The sequence below is a fragment of the Drosophila gunungcola genome, chromosome 3R (genome assembly GCF_025200985.1).
Source record: "Drosophila gunungcola strain Sukarami chromosome 3R, Dgunungcola_SK_2, whole genome shotgun sequence".
Taxonomy (NCBI): domain Eukaryota; kingdom Metazoa; phylum Arthropoda; class Insecta; order Diptera; family Drosophilidae; genus Drosophila; species Drosophila gunungcola.
In genome coordinates, this window is record NC_069139.1 from 19,833,898 (window position 1) to 19,846,457 (window position 12,560).

Consider the following 12,560-nt stretch of genomic DNA (forward strand, 5'->3'; position numbering starts at 1 on the left):
ATTAACTGGGTTTTGTTTAATTGTTTTGTTTTATTTATTCATTTTTATAAGCATTTTGACCGTTCCGACCATAATAACTTGAACTTTTGGGCGCTTAAATGGCAGCTTTAGCGCTTTGTATCCATTATATAGTTATTTATTTACTTTTACTTATTTATTATTAATACGAACGAGGTTCGGCGGCAGCGGCAACGGCAAACGACAGCATTTATGGCTGGGGAGCGTAATTAATGGTAAACGAACACACACGGTCGACCATAAAGTGGACTTCAATTACGATCGAGCGAATGCTTTATTTATAACACCTTTTTGCCAACTGAATTTAATTGAGTAATTGAAATATTTTGTGAAAATTAAAATTACCTTTTTTGCACTAGCTTCATAATTTATTTATGAGAGAATACGAGTGTATGTACAGCTATGTGCCAAATAAAATGAATTGAAAATCAATTGGCAGCAGTGCGGCTGCGTAACCTGTCAGCGCCGTTCGCGTTGACAAATTGCCCGCCGAGCGTGCGAACCAGCAATAATAAAAGGGGGAAAAAACAAACACACAAAATGTTGGCAAACAACAACACTGGAGGTGTGAGCGGCTAAAGTATCTTGCAGATACACCAGCCAGCAATTAGCGTCAATAGGCAGTAGTGCTTATATTGTCGTGGAGATGCCGTTGGTGCTGCTACTTTGCTACTTTGCTACTACCGCTAAAGTTGGTGCTGCCTTTGATAATTTGTGCTGACCGTGTTGTCGCCATATAAACTCGATTGCTGATTGCCGTCGGTGGGAATCGAGCGTCGCTGGCACAAAATAAACAAATTAATGGGAAATGCCAAGCAAAAATCATAAAAGAAATGAGCGGGTCGCGCAAAGAATACCAGACCGATATATAAATACATATTTATATATACATATATGCGGGATATCGCATAATGGCGCTTGACGTTGCTCTTGCCGCGCTAATTCTTTTGACCAGCAAACGCGACAATAACAAACAGACGAAATGCTAATTAGTTTCATGTGTGACTAATGGACACAAAAGCGGCACAAATACACACTCTCGTTCACAAAAACAGCGCAGATACAAAGATACACATGCGTGACTTCTTGTTGTTATGGTTGTTGCTGTTGTTTTTGCTGTTATTGCTGTTGTTGCTGTAGCACACACTTAATTAAAATAGTACACACTCTGAGGGGGTCGATTGTTCAGTTTACCAGTACCATTCGTTGTATGGCCTCATGCCTAATTATAATTACGTGGCGCGCAAATTGAATTTGACTTTTAGACCCCGCGGTCAACGATTTACCGGCAACTTTGCTTGGGTCTCAAAAGCGCCGAAAAAACGGCCAGAACGGCAGAGAAGAACACGGAGTTTTAGTAGTCCACACAATCCGAAACCGATACCGAAACACCGACCACGACCATGACGGCACCGATTCTGAACGACTTCTGAGTGCGAGCGCTATAAAGCACGAAAACGACGTTGTCGACAAACGACGACAACAGCAACGACTGTTGCTGGTGTTGCTGGCGTGCTGCTAATGTTGCTGCTGTGCCGCTGCTGCTGCTGTTGCTGCTGCTGTTGCTGCCGCCTGTGTGAACTGCGCCGTGCAACTATTTAACGACGACTGAATGTGGCAATTATGTATCTAGATACATTTTGGCCAAACGCGTCTGTGTGCGGGGGTTGTTAACCGAGGGAACCGTCATAAAACATATTACTATAATTACAATTACGGTGCGCACATTACTAGAGAGCGAGTGAGCGAGCGAGCGGGATAAAGATACTGATACAGATACAGATAGAAACAGTTGCCGCGCACGTGAACATAACGCACGGCTATAAAACACGAATTTTCATATGCATTACGGCTTAATTGTATCTCGTTGTTGTTGCCCGTAGTGTTGCTGGCGAAATGTTGCTGAGAGTATTTTTGGCTTGATTATTAAATGCTGAATGTGTTTTATTGCTTTGATTGTTAGTGCGTCTCCATACACTCAGAAAAAAAGTACTTTTAAAAAGTAAATTTTAAAATTAAGAAGTCTGAACTATAGTTCATATAGAATAGAAAAAATAGAAAATTATATAGGCACTAATATTGACTGTTTTCCTTAAATTAAAAAGTTTACAAAAGGGTTTAATGTTTGGAATATTCAATTTTTTCAAAAAAATTATATTATTATTAACTCAACAATATTTTTGAAGATTATACATATATATACAAAAAAATGTTCGAAGTGCAAATATTTATGCAATGCAAATTGCCGACGTTGGCTGCCTTTGAGTTTGTTTATAATTCTCTGTAATTGAGTTATATGTACATACTTTAATAAGTTGGCGGCGGATGCTGCTGCTTTTGCTGTTGCTGTTGCTGTTGCTCTGGGGAGTTCATGTTGCTGCCGTCAATGCTGCTGTTTCTGTTGCTCCTGCTGATGTCGATACCGCCGTTGTTGCGACGGCGTTTAGCGCTAATTAATGCTGAGCCAACGGCTTTTCAATGGTTTTTATTGCTTTCGGCCTTTCGGTTCGCTGGCTTTGTCTTTCTCCTCTTAATTGCTCACCGAGATTTATTATTTGATTAATTATTGAGATTTCGTTGCCATATTCACCGCTCACATTTCGTTTCGTTTCGTTTCGTTTCGTCTTGGCTGCTCTTTCCAATTTCTTAAAAGCTTTTGCTGTTGCTGGCAATAATTGGTGTATAATTTCATTTCCTGAGAACGTCGCTTTGGGTCACCGCACACACAAAAGCCATTCATTGTCTTTACAGGAATGTCGTAATTCAATTTGTGTTGTTAGTCAGCAATGTGAGAGTGTGTGCGTGCCTTTCAGTTTTTTTTTTTTGACCAATAATTATAAGTTATAAGATGGGCGACAGCTCAATTAGCAATAAGGGTGCGATTATTAATGGACGATGTTATGCTAGTGATAAGGACAATTACTCATGATTGCCATATTTATATATAGGTTATCGCGCGCTCCATACATATTCACGAATGATTAATGCCGATTCAATTGTGTTGTCAGACAATAGAAATTACCGCAATTCCCATAATATTTTTCGTTCGACAAATCTAGTCTTCTGGCTATTTGGATGAACTCTCCGTGAACTCTCCTCCCATCTCAAGAGCAACAGTTTAAGCTTCCAGCATCATTAGGGAAGTAGAGCCGCAATAACAATGGCCCGGCTATGAGTGCCCTGATTGCTCATTTAAATTGTACGGGCTGCAAATTGAATTGAATTTGGGATTCGCAAAAAGGGATTGAAAGGGCAACGGCGGCGAACTAAAAATAACTGCGAAAATATGAAACGAGAAATAACATCAACAAAATTCTGCTGCTGCACAAGACGAAGATGAAGCAATTTAGATACACTTGAATAGAAGCACGACGAGCAAAAAAACAGTGGGGAATCGTGGAAGTCACTTCGAATAAACACGGCTATACAGTGAATAATGTGTGCCATTTTTATTTTAACTTAAATTGTCAATAATTATTAAGTTAATTGCACAAGTTTCAGGGAAATATTAACAATATGTTGTAGCCATCGAATTAAATAAATGATAACGGTTAAAAATTATTGTTAAAATTATTGTTTTTCTTCTGAATTTTGGGGCTTTTCTGGGAACTTTTAAATTTAATGTCTCAACCTAAGCCAACATTATAAAAAAAACCAAACGACCGCGATAGCCAAACTCTATCATCAGTTTTTAACTTCTGACTTAACTTGAGCATTGGAAATGACATTTGATGATCTTGGCTTATAATATTTTCAGTTTGATTATTATTTAGTTTCTTGAGTTAAGGTCAAAGTATTTCCCATTGCGAATTATTAAAACTTATTTAATTATTTAAATATTTACCAGTAAATATTAATTAATATTTTAGTTCATTTCATTAACATTTTTAAATAAATTCCAAGAAATCCTAAGAATATATAAATATACATTGTGTTTTTTCTCTGCATTGATGAAGTCATGTTGAGGCTGCATGCAAAACAAATTGTGCGTTGCATGGGTTGCGGATGCTGCTGCTGATGATGGTAATAATGATGATGATGCCTTCGAATTGCTAACACACAAAGATTGCCATACTTTGACCGACGAGTTCACGAAACACGCGCGTTTACTGATGATGGGATGTTGCTGATGGGATTTGGGAAACCGCCGACCAAGACGCTCCAGTCGTTAACGCAAAACGTCAATTTACAACTGCGAATGTGATTGTAAATGTGGCCCAACAGCGCAAACAAGCTGGGCAACATCGACGCTCACAAGAGCAACATGTTGCATGTTGCTGCTGCTGCTGCTGTTGCTGCTGCTGTTGCTGCTGCTGTTGCTGCTTTTACGTTGCTGCAGTGCCAAGAGTGGTGGCAGGAGGCAAACAAAAGGTACAAGCAAATAAACTTATTATAAATATCTCCACTTAAGGAGACGCCGTGGGAGCCCCTTTATGCTGCAGACACGGCAGCAACATAGCTGCAAATGCGCACACGCAAAGCTGAAATTGTTCTCATTTAACTCACTCGCACATACACAGAGAGAAATATTGGTGTGATTATAGTGTCAGTTGATAAAGATGTGTTTTTTTTTTAAATATAATTTATCATTAGGTATCTCCTCCTTAGGTAAAATTTACATATTACTATTTTTTCTTAAACATCAAAATTATGTACCATGTTTGACCTTTATTTTGGTGAGTTTAATTTTTTGTTACTACCGCTAATTCTTATCATTTATTTTTTAAATTCGTTTTGAGGCATAAATTATAGTTAAAATTACATTTATTTATAAATTATTGGGATAAAAAAAAGTTAAAGTTAAGTGGCTAGCGGTGGAATGTGAACTTGAAGCTATGGAATATGAAAAAACCTCCAGTCTTTTTTTTCTGTGCACTGAGAGAAAAGAGAGTGCAGAGGAGCGGATTGGAGAGCTGTCAAGTCGCATAAGGCAAATAGGCAACAAAAGCATTAAATGATGACAACAACATTGCGTTTAATGGACTGGACTGCCACGTCCGTGTCTCAATTCAAAAGTGCATCCTTCTCTTTCTCTCACGGTATCCCCGACCGTCTCTCCTGCTATCTCCTTTGCTCACCATGGGGGAAACCCAGTCTTGTATCTCTGTCTAATAGCCTGTTTGCTCTTGGCCTGCGTTATAAATCCATTATAATAAAATCATTTTGTTGTTTTATTGGCTTGGCAACATGTTTTTAGCTCTGCTTCTCCTTCTCTCATTCTATCTATCTCTCTCTCACTGGCAAGTGGCTTGGCAACATGTTGCTCGGCTCATAAATATTGCAAGTGTTTTCAATTAGCTCACATTCTGTGACTTTCATATTAAATGAGAGCGCGCCTGCTCGCTTATATGCACTGAAAAAAATCACGGCTAGAATTAAAAATTATACAATACGAAAATATAAAATGGAAAATATTTGTTATTGCCAGAACACAATATATGATGTTTAATAGTTTTTTAAGGACAAATTAGCTTTATTTGTCAGTGAACAAAAAATAAAATTAAAAGTATCAGAATTATATTTTTATTTTCACCCTATAATAAATTGAAACGTTTATGAATATGAAGTATACTTTATTTTTACAATATCAAATCAGTATCCTGGTTTTATATGAATACAATATTTTCTTTCAAGTGTATAAGTGGGTGGTGGTGCGCTGGAGTTGATTCCAATTATAAATTGCATGGCGCATGTGGTGCAATTAAAAACGAAGCAAAAACCCAAGAATAAACTGCAGCGAAAAAGGTCAAAGTTTTTGAGGTCAGGCAAATGGCACGAGGAGTTTTTCTCCTCCCAGGCGGCCTGCAATCAACGCACTTCCGCAGCTAGTTTTCCTCGGCCTTCCCTATTTTCCTATTCCCCAGACCAAAACCGAAATGTCAATCGACCCTCGCTCCCCGTTTGTATCCATTTGGATGCGAATGTGTTGGTTGGCTTTTGGTGCCTCCGACGTAAATGTGTTTGGCTGTTTGTGAAAGCAATTTCCGCTCGTGTCCGCAATTAAAAAGCAATATCATCTGGAGTCGACGTAAACACAGAATTGAATTGAATTTTTATGATGTGTTTGCTAAATGGTTGCATAAAAGCCAAATATGCCCGACAGGCTCGGCGGCAGATACGAATGCAGATACGGATGAAGATACAGATACAGTTATCGTTACAGTGTTATTTTGGTTATCGTTACACTGTAATTTCAGTTATTGTAAAGTCACAGGCGCCCAGCAAAAATTGCATCCGTTTTTGTATTTGCTCATAAATGTATATGTACCGAAATAAAGAAAAAAGAACCGATGGGCAAAGAGATTGAAATAAATGGAAATGAAATGAAAATGCATTTGCCGTGACGAGTGGTGGCGGGCATGGGAAAATGTATCCCCTCTTTTGGCTGCCTGGGTGGTCTGTTCGCTTTTAACTCTTGCTTGCTTTTCCTGCCAAGCTCTTCCCTTTTATTATTTTATTTTTCTTTTTTGCTGCTGGGTGTGTGTGTCCTCGACCATGTGTTTCATTAGCGTATTTATGGAATTTTTATGCGCTTTGCGACATTTAAAGTGTGTGAAAAATGCATGAAGGCTCATGCGCTGGCTAAATGTATTTGCCAAATTAAATTCCACTTCTGGAGCAAGGGTGTAAATTTGATTGCAGGATGATGGGTGGAATTCCTATTAGACGTAATTGGAGTTGATGGAAGAGCAGACTTTTGAGGTACAGCAAATGTTCAAGGTAGTGAACATTTATCGGAAAAACATTGTACCCGTACGAAAGTCGTTCGACTTTGGCCTTTTGGAGTTTACTTGGCAGTAATCGAAAACACAAATATTCGAAAAGGGAAAACGCTAATGTAAAATTTAGTTTAGAGTTAAATTTTTACTTTTTTAGATAAATACCTACGAAATATAGCCAAAATTATAAAAGCACAATATTTATTATTTTGGTATTTGAAACTATTTATGAACAAAAACATCGGAAAAAATAACACAAATCTATTTATATATGAATTAATAAAATAAATATTAATGATTTCGAATTTTACGTTTTTTTTCTGCTAAACTCGAGGTCAGGTTGTTTATAATATAATCTTATATATAGTAATATATAGTGTATTACCTAAATAGTGAACCCGAATATAATAAGGCTAGTTAGCTTATATTTTTAGGAACAAGTTAAGGGTTTCTTTTTGTATTCGGTTAAATGTTATAAAAAACAGTCATCATAACAATCGATTACTGTAGACTGACTCATAAATGAAAAACCTGCAAGGGTCAAACGGACTTGAGCACATTTTTCTACTCAAGTCCCGGCTTTGCCAACCCTTAGTTGGCAAACTTTGTCCGTATTTCGCAATTGAATGCAAAATGCTTCCAACAATGGACTCGTTCAACCCTGTTAACCCGCTCATTAAAAGGCTCTCAAACCATCAATGGCGACAAAATAAAGGTCTTGTCATTTTTGCATAAATGTTCACTCAATAAAATGTCATAATTAAAAAGTATTTCCTTTGTTGCTGCTGTTGCTGGCGTTTCTCCCGTTGCTGTTGTTGCTGTTGCTTCTGTTGCTGCTGCTGTTGCTGCTGCTGCCTTCAATGACCTTAATTGCTGGTGAACGTGTGGCAGCGATTCGAATGTGCCCCATGGAGGAGGAGGGGAAGGGGGAGGGGGAGGAGTCGTTGGCTGTGCTGCATGGGACTGTCAAATGAATAAAATTAAGTGTAGCACTGACTCCGGACTGCGGACTGTGCTGCTGCCGTGCAAGAGAGCAACATCAACTGCTGGCAGGATATGTTGTTGCACTAATTGAATGTGGCATGCTGCAGCAGCAGCACCGCAGTTTGCATCTGTATCTGTAGCCATTCCTGCTGCCACTGGCACACAAGTAGCTTCATTTTGCGTCACAGTTTCGGACTCGGATTCGCATTTTAAGTGCAATGGAGGCACAGCCACACACACACACTCACACACAGATTGCAATTGCTCCGACTGTTGACATGGCAATGCAATAAAAGTTTGTGCCTCAGCTCAGCAATTTCAGTGGCAGCAAAAGCAAAAGCAACACAAACAGCCAACAGCAAATGCAAAAGCAAAAACCAAAACTGGGGTCTGCCAGTCGGCAGATGGCAATTGTTTCCCATTATTGCTTATGCTGATGATTAAGAGCAACTGAGCGCCAGCTTTCGGTGCCGGAGGAGCTTCCGATTGAGATTCAGAATCAGATTCCCAGACCCCCACGCCCTGGCCATCCATCCAACCGACCACACAAAAGCCATTCGCCCAGCGGCAGATTAAAATGTGTTAATGGTCCGCTGTCTCTTTCGCAGACAGCGGGAGTGAGGGAGACGGAGACGGGAGACGGGCGGCGAGAACGAATCACAAATTGCCATCAATTAAGATCGCAAAATGCCAAATGAATCACCCAGAGAATTGTCTTCAGCACAGTTTTGAAGCCATATTATCCTGGCTTTTGGCTCGTACTAAGCTCTAAGCGATACTCTTGAATTATAAACTGCTGTGCTACTAATGGCATCACAAATGTTTTTAAATATTCAATTAAATTATATTCGCGTTCCGTAAACATTGTCGAAAGTGAACTGGAGGTAATCACTTTAATTAGGTATTAATATATTTTAATTTGACTTAATCCAGAAGTCAATAATCTTGTTCTTTTGGATTAGTTCATATGGAAATGACTGCCTAAGGTTCACTTCCGCAAGTATGATTTATTGAAATTGATTGATTATATTAATAAGGGGAAATAAAAATAGTTACTAAACTTATTTAAATTGAATGTGATAAAACACACAGAACAATATTAATGTATAACAAAAATTGTGTTGCTCGACCGAATGAGTCTAAGCAATTTTGAATACCTTAAAAGTTTTGAATTTGAAGGTCAATCCCATTTATCAGTTTTCAAGATGCTATCACATAATTTTAAAATAAAATAAATCCTTGTCTGGACCTTTGTTCCAATTATAAGGTTTAAAATATATATGCCATTAAAACTGTTCATAGTACCTCGATTTTGTCATGGCAATAGAATTCTAAGATAGGATTGTGCATATTTATTGAAACCTGTACAAAAATTAAGAAGTTGCAAAAAAAAATTGTTTGTCCCTGTGTTTTTGCTATTCTTTGTTGCTGGTGCTTGGCATTCTCTTGGCTGAATGCCTTTCTGATTGTCTGTGGTGGCGTTTGGTCTGTTTGTTTAACCGGCAGAAAAGCAACAATAAAGAGCAGCAGCAGCAGCAACAGCAACAGCAGCAGCAGCAACAGAAGACCAGGGACAACCAACCAATAGACGTTCCCTTACGAGCTGCTCATAAGCCTGTTTATGTGTCCGTCCGTCAGACTTTCAGTCTTTCAGTCTGCCACTCCGACGACTTGTGTCCCCCTTCTCCCAGTGTATTCACTGTGTGTGTCTATTCGGTATAAGTGGCCTGTCCGTCCTTCTTCTGCAAGCTGCCTGCCTGTTTACAGGAAATTCCATCAAATTCCTGTCGGTTAGATGCAGTGAAATGAATAATATAGTACCATGGAATTAGGTTATTACACTGAAACAAGAAGCCAGTCGAGTAATTTCATTAGCCGCATTCTTTGCGACCATCGAAGAATACCTGCTTATCCCCGTGCTTAACGTTTCATTGCAAATATATCCCAGGGGAGAACTGCAGGTGAACATTATTATTTTGCATAAACTCAGTTGGCTGAGCAGATGTTGCCATGGGCCCAGTATAAGTTGCTGTTGCCAACTAGCAACTAGACGTACAAATCGCATGTTCGTATTTAGACAGCAAGCTTGGATTGCAGGGGGCTTTGTGGGAGGGGGGCTTTCGAAGGAGAACAAGGAACCCGGACCGTCTGCAGCCCACCCACGCTATTTACGTTGAAAAGTATCTCTAACTGATGCTCAGTTTGCCATTCGTTCGGGCGGATGTTGCTGCTGTTGCTGTTGTTGTTGCTGCTGTTTATGTTGCTGGCGGCATAAGAGCCTTGGTAATGGCAGTCACAGACATCAGCTTCCTCCGCAAAAACCCCCACCATGTTCCATGGGCAGCAGCAACAGCAGCAGCAGCAGCAGCAAAAGTCAAGGTATTTTACTTGTGAATTGTTTGTAAGTGGAAAACTTTCTGCACACGTTTCCCCATAAATACAACAGAATAAAAACAAAATATGTAAAGCGATTAACTCAATAGTGAAGCTTAGATACTCTAGGCAGCTCCAAATGGGAATTACTTAAAAACAATAACACATAAATGAAATGGGTGCTACAGTTGGTATTATTTTTAGTTTTTCTTGAATCTTTGTGACTTGCACACTAACTATAAGACTGCATTTGTAGCGTTAGAATATTAATAAATGAAAATAATATGAAAGGAAAGAAAAGAAAAGAAAAGGAAAAGATAAATTGGTAATAATTTATATTGATAATTTGTATTTAATTTTATTTAGGCTGACTTAAATTTTAAAATCAATATGAATTCATAAAGAGTAGCGTCAGGTTTTACTTATTTATTAAGAACAAGTTTTTTACACAAAAATTTCAATTAAAATATTTATCCATTTTAAATGTATTTAACAAAAAAATAGCCAATGACTTAGTGACACTTGGCCTATTTAGGGTTACTTGTTTTAATTAACACCTAATAAAATTGTTTCTAGAACTGAAGTTGAAATGATCTTTTTCAAAAACGGTTGCAGAAAAATAAATAACTATAGAAAAATTGATAAATGCTAAGAAATAGAGTATTTCAAGATTTTGTCTTAAGTCGTTTTAGTTTTGCCGCTCTGCCGCGTTTTTGTAATTGTTTGTGTGTAACTTTGCTGAGCGGGCAAAATCCCGAGCGTTTCAGTTTTGGGAGAATTTAACGAGAACTCAGTGACAATAATTAATGCGAACTTAAGTGTGTATATAATTAGGGAGAAGTTACAAGAAACTGACGCGACATTAAATTCATGTCGGCAAGTAGATGAACCCAAATTAACTTGACAATTTTGGGGGTGATGGAGATGTTGGGTGGTTTGATGGTTGGAATGGAGTCATGTGAGGTAAAATCAATTACTCAACAATGCCCAGGTGGTTGAGGGTGGTCATAGATCAAAGACATCGCGCAACAATGGAGCTCTGCGATAGCGGATGAGCATCAATCACATTTCGTGCGTTTCATTGCCGGCGGGTGAAGTACAGGAAAACCAGGCAGCAACCCCAATAACACAGGTCCCCTGTCCATTTACCCCCACAAAATTTGCTTGGAAGAGTTCCGAATCGTATGTCAAACAATGGAATCCAAACGGAAAACTCCATAACACTCGATTGTCAGCTTGATGCAGCATTTCGTAAATTAATCAAACCCTTGCAAAAACTCATAATTACGTTTTAAACGTTCCCCCTTTTTAGGATTACTCCTTTTATATTCGACTTTCGTTTTATTTGATTTCTATGCATAATGCTTTTAAATGGCCAATCCTGCCAATGTAAATGCAACAATTAGGCGGACAATGCTAACCGAAAATCAATTCAATTCAATGCAACTCAATTGGGAGGCGCGCGGTGGCAGGAGCAGCCAAAAACATTGTTGCATGTGGCCATTTGCAACAGCAATCACAGAGCAAGCCAAAAAGCAAATGCAATAGCTCAGCCTAAAAGCAGCCACAAAAAGTTATGGCAGAAGGAAACACCATCCTCACCCACCCACTTTTCCAGTCAGGGGCGGCTTGAAAAAGGGTGCGGAATGGTGATGAGTTCATGCACTGCAAAGAAAATTACAAATCTGCTATTTCGGCCTTAAGCCAGTATGTTAGTAAATCAAATATTTAACGACACGAAGAGCTACCATGTTTTAAAAGTACCAAAGAAATTAATTTTCAATCTTATCTAAAAAAAAAAAAAATTCTGTTAAATTCTGTTATACAATTTTTTCAAAATTACAATTAAAAATAATTTTTAGAATGAATAATTGAAATTTGCAATGATATGAAATGATATGAAATTACATTTGGCATGAATTAAATATAAGAAATGTTTTCTATTATTTTCTCTTTGTCAACTAGTAATATGTTATCTAAATTAAAGTCTTCTATTAATAAGTAAATTGTTGTTTTCAGTGCTTTTGTTGCGGGCGTGGCACATAATAAAGCTGGCCTGTCTGTTGCAATAATGGCCGTAAATTGCCGTCGCTCCAACTGCTTCTGTTTGTTGCTCTTGTTGGGAGGGGTGTTGCCGGGGGGTGATGTTGCAAATGCAATTGCAACTGCAACACTGCAACTGACTGCAGCGTATTTGTATATAAATGCAAGTGTGTATCGTTGTGCCGCCTGTGGTATGTGAAGCACATTTAGGAAATTAAATGCGTTTACCTTGCCATCCAGAGTGCCCCATCCCTGCGGCTTTCCGTCCGCCGCCCAGAATTTATAAGCCTTTTGGCTACATTTTGTGGCTTTGATTGCAATTATCTTTTGCATTTTGTATTTATTTGCTACACTTTGGGCAGTTGTCCGCATTCGGCTTTGTCTCCGGCATCCACATCCACATCCACTGTTCATTGTGGCCAT

At 38.6% G+C, this 12,560-nt stretch overlaps 1 protein-coding gene across 4 annotated transcripts in view; it reads right to left on the bottom strand.

Moving 5' to 3' along the window:
* The window catches only part of LOC128260798 (homeobox protein abdominal-B), a 47,291-nt gene extending 43,003 nt beyond the window's left edge, over positions 1-4,288 (bottom strand). Inside the window, exon 1 of one of the 4 annotated variants that reach the window (XM_052994076.1) lies at positions 3,947-4,288. The gene's annotated coding sequence lies outside the window, so the exon portion shown is untranslated. Of the gene's footprint in view, positions 1-1,218; positions 1,356-2,324; positions 2,825-3,862 lie in introns of those variants that run through there. The other 3 variants (XM_052994068.1, XM_052994091.1, XM_052994058.1) reach the window with 3 other exon arrangements.
* Between the last annotated feature and the right edge of the window lie 8,272 nt (positions 4,289-12,560).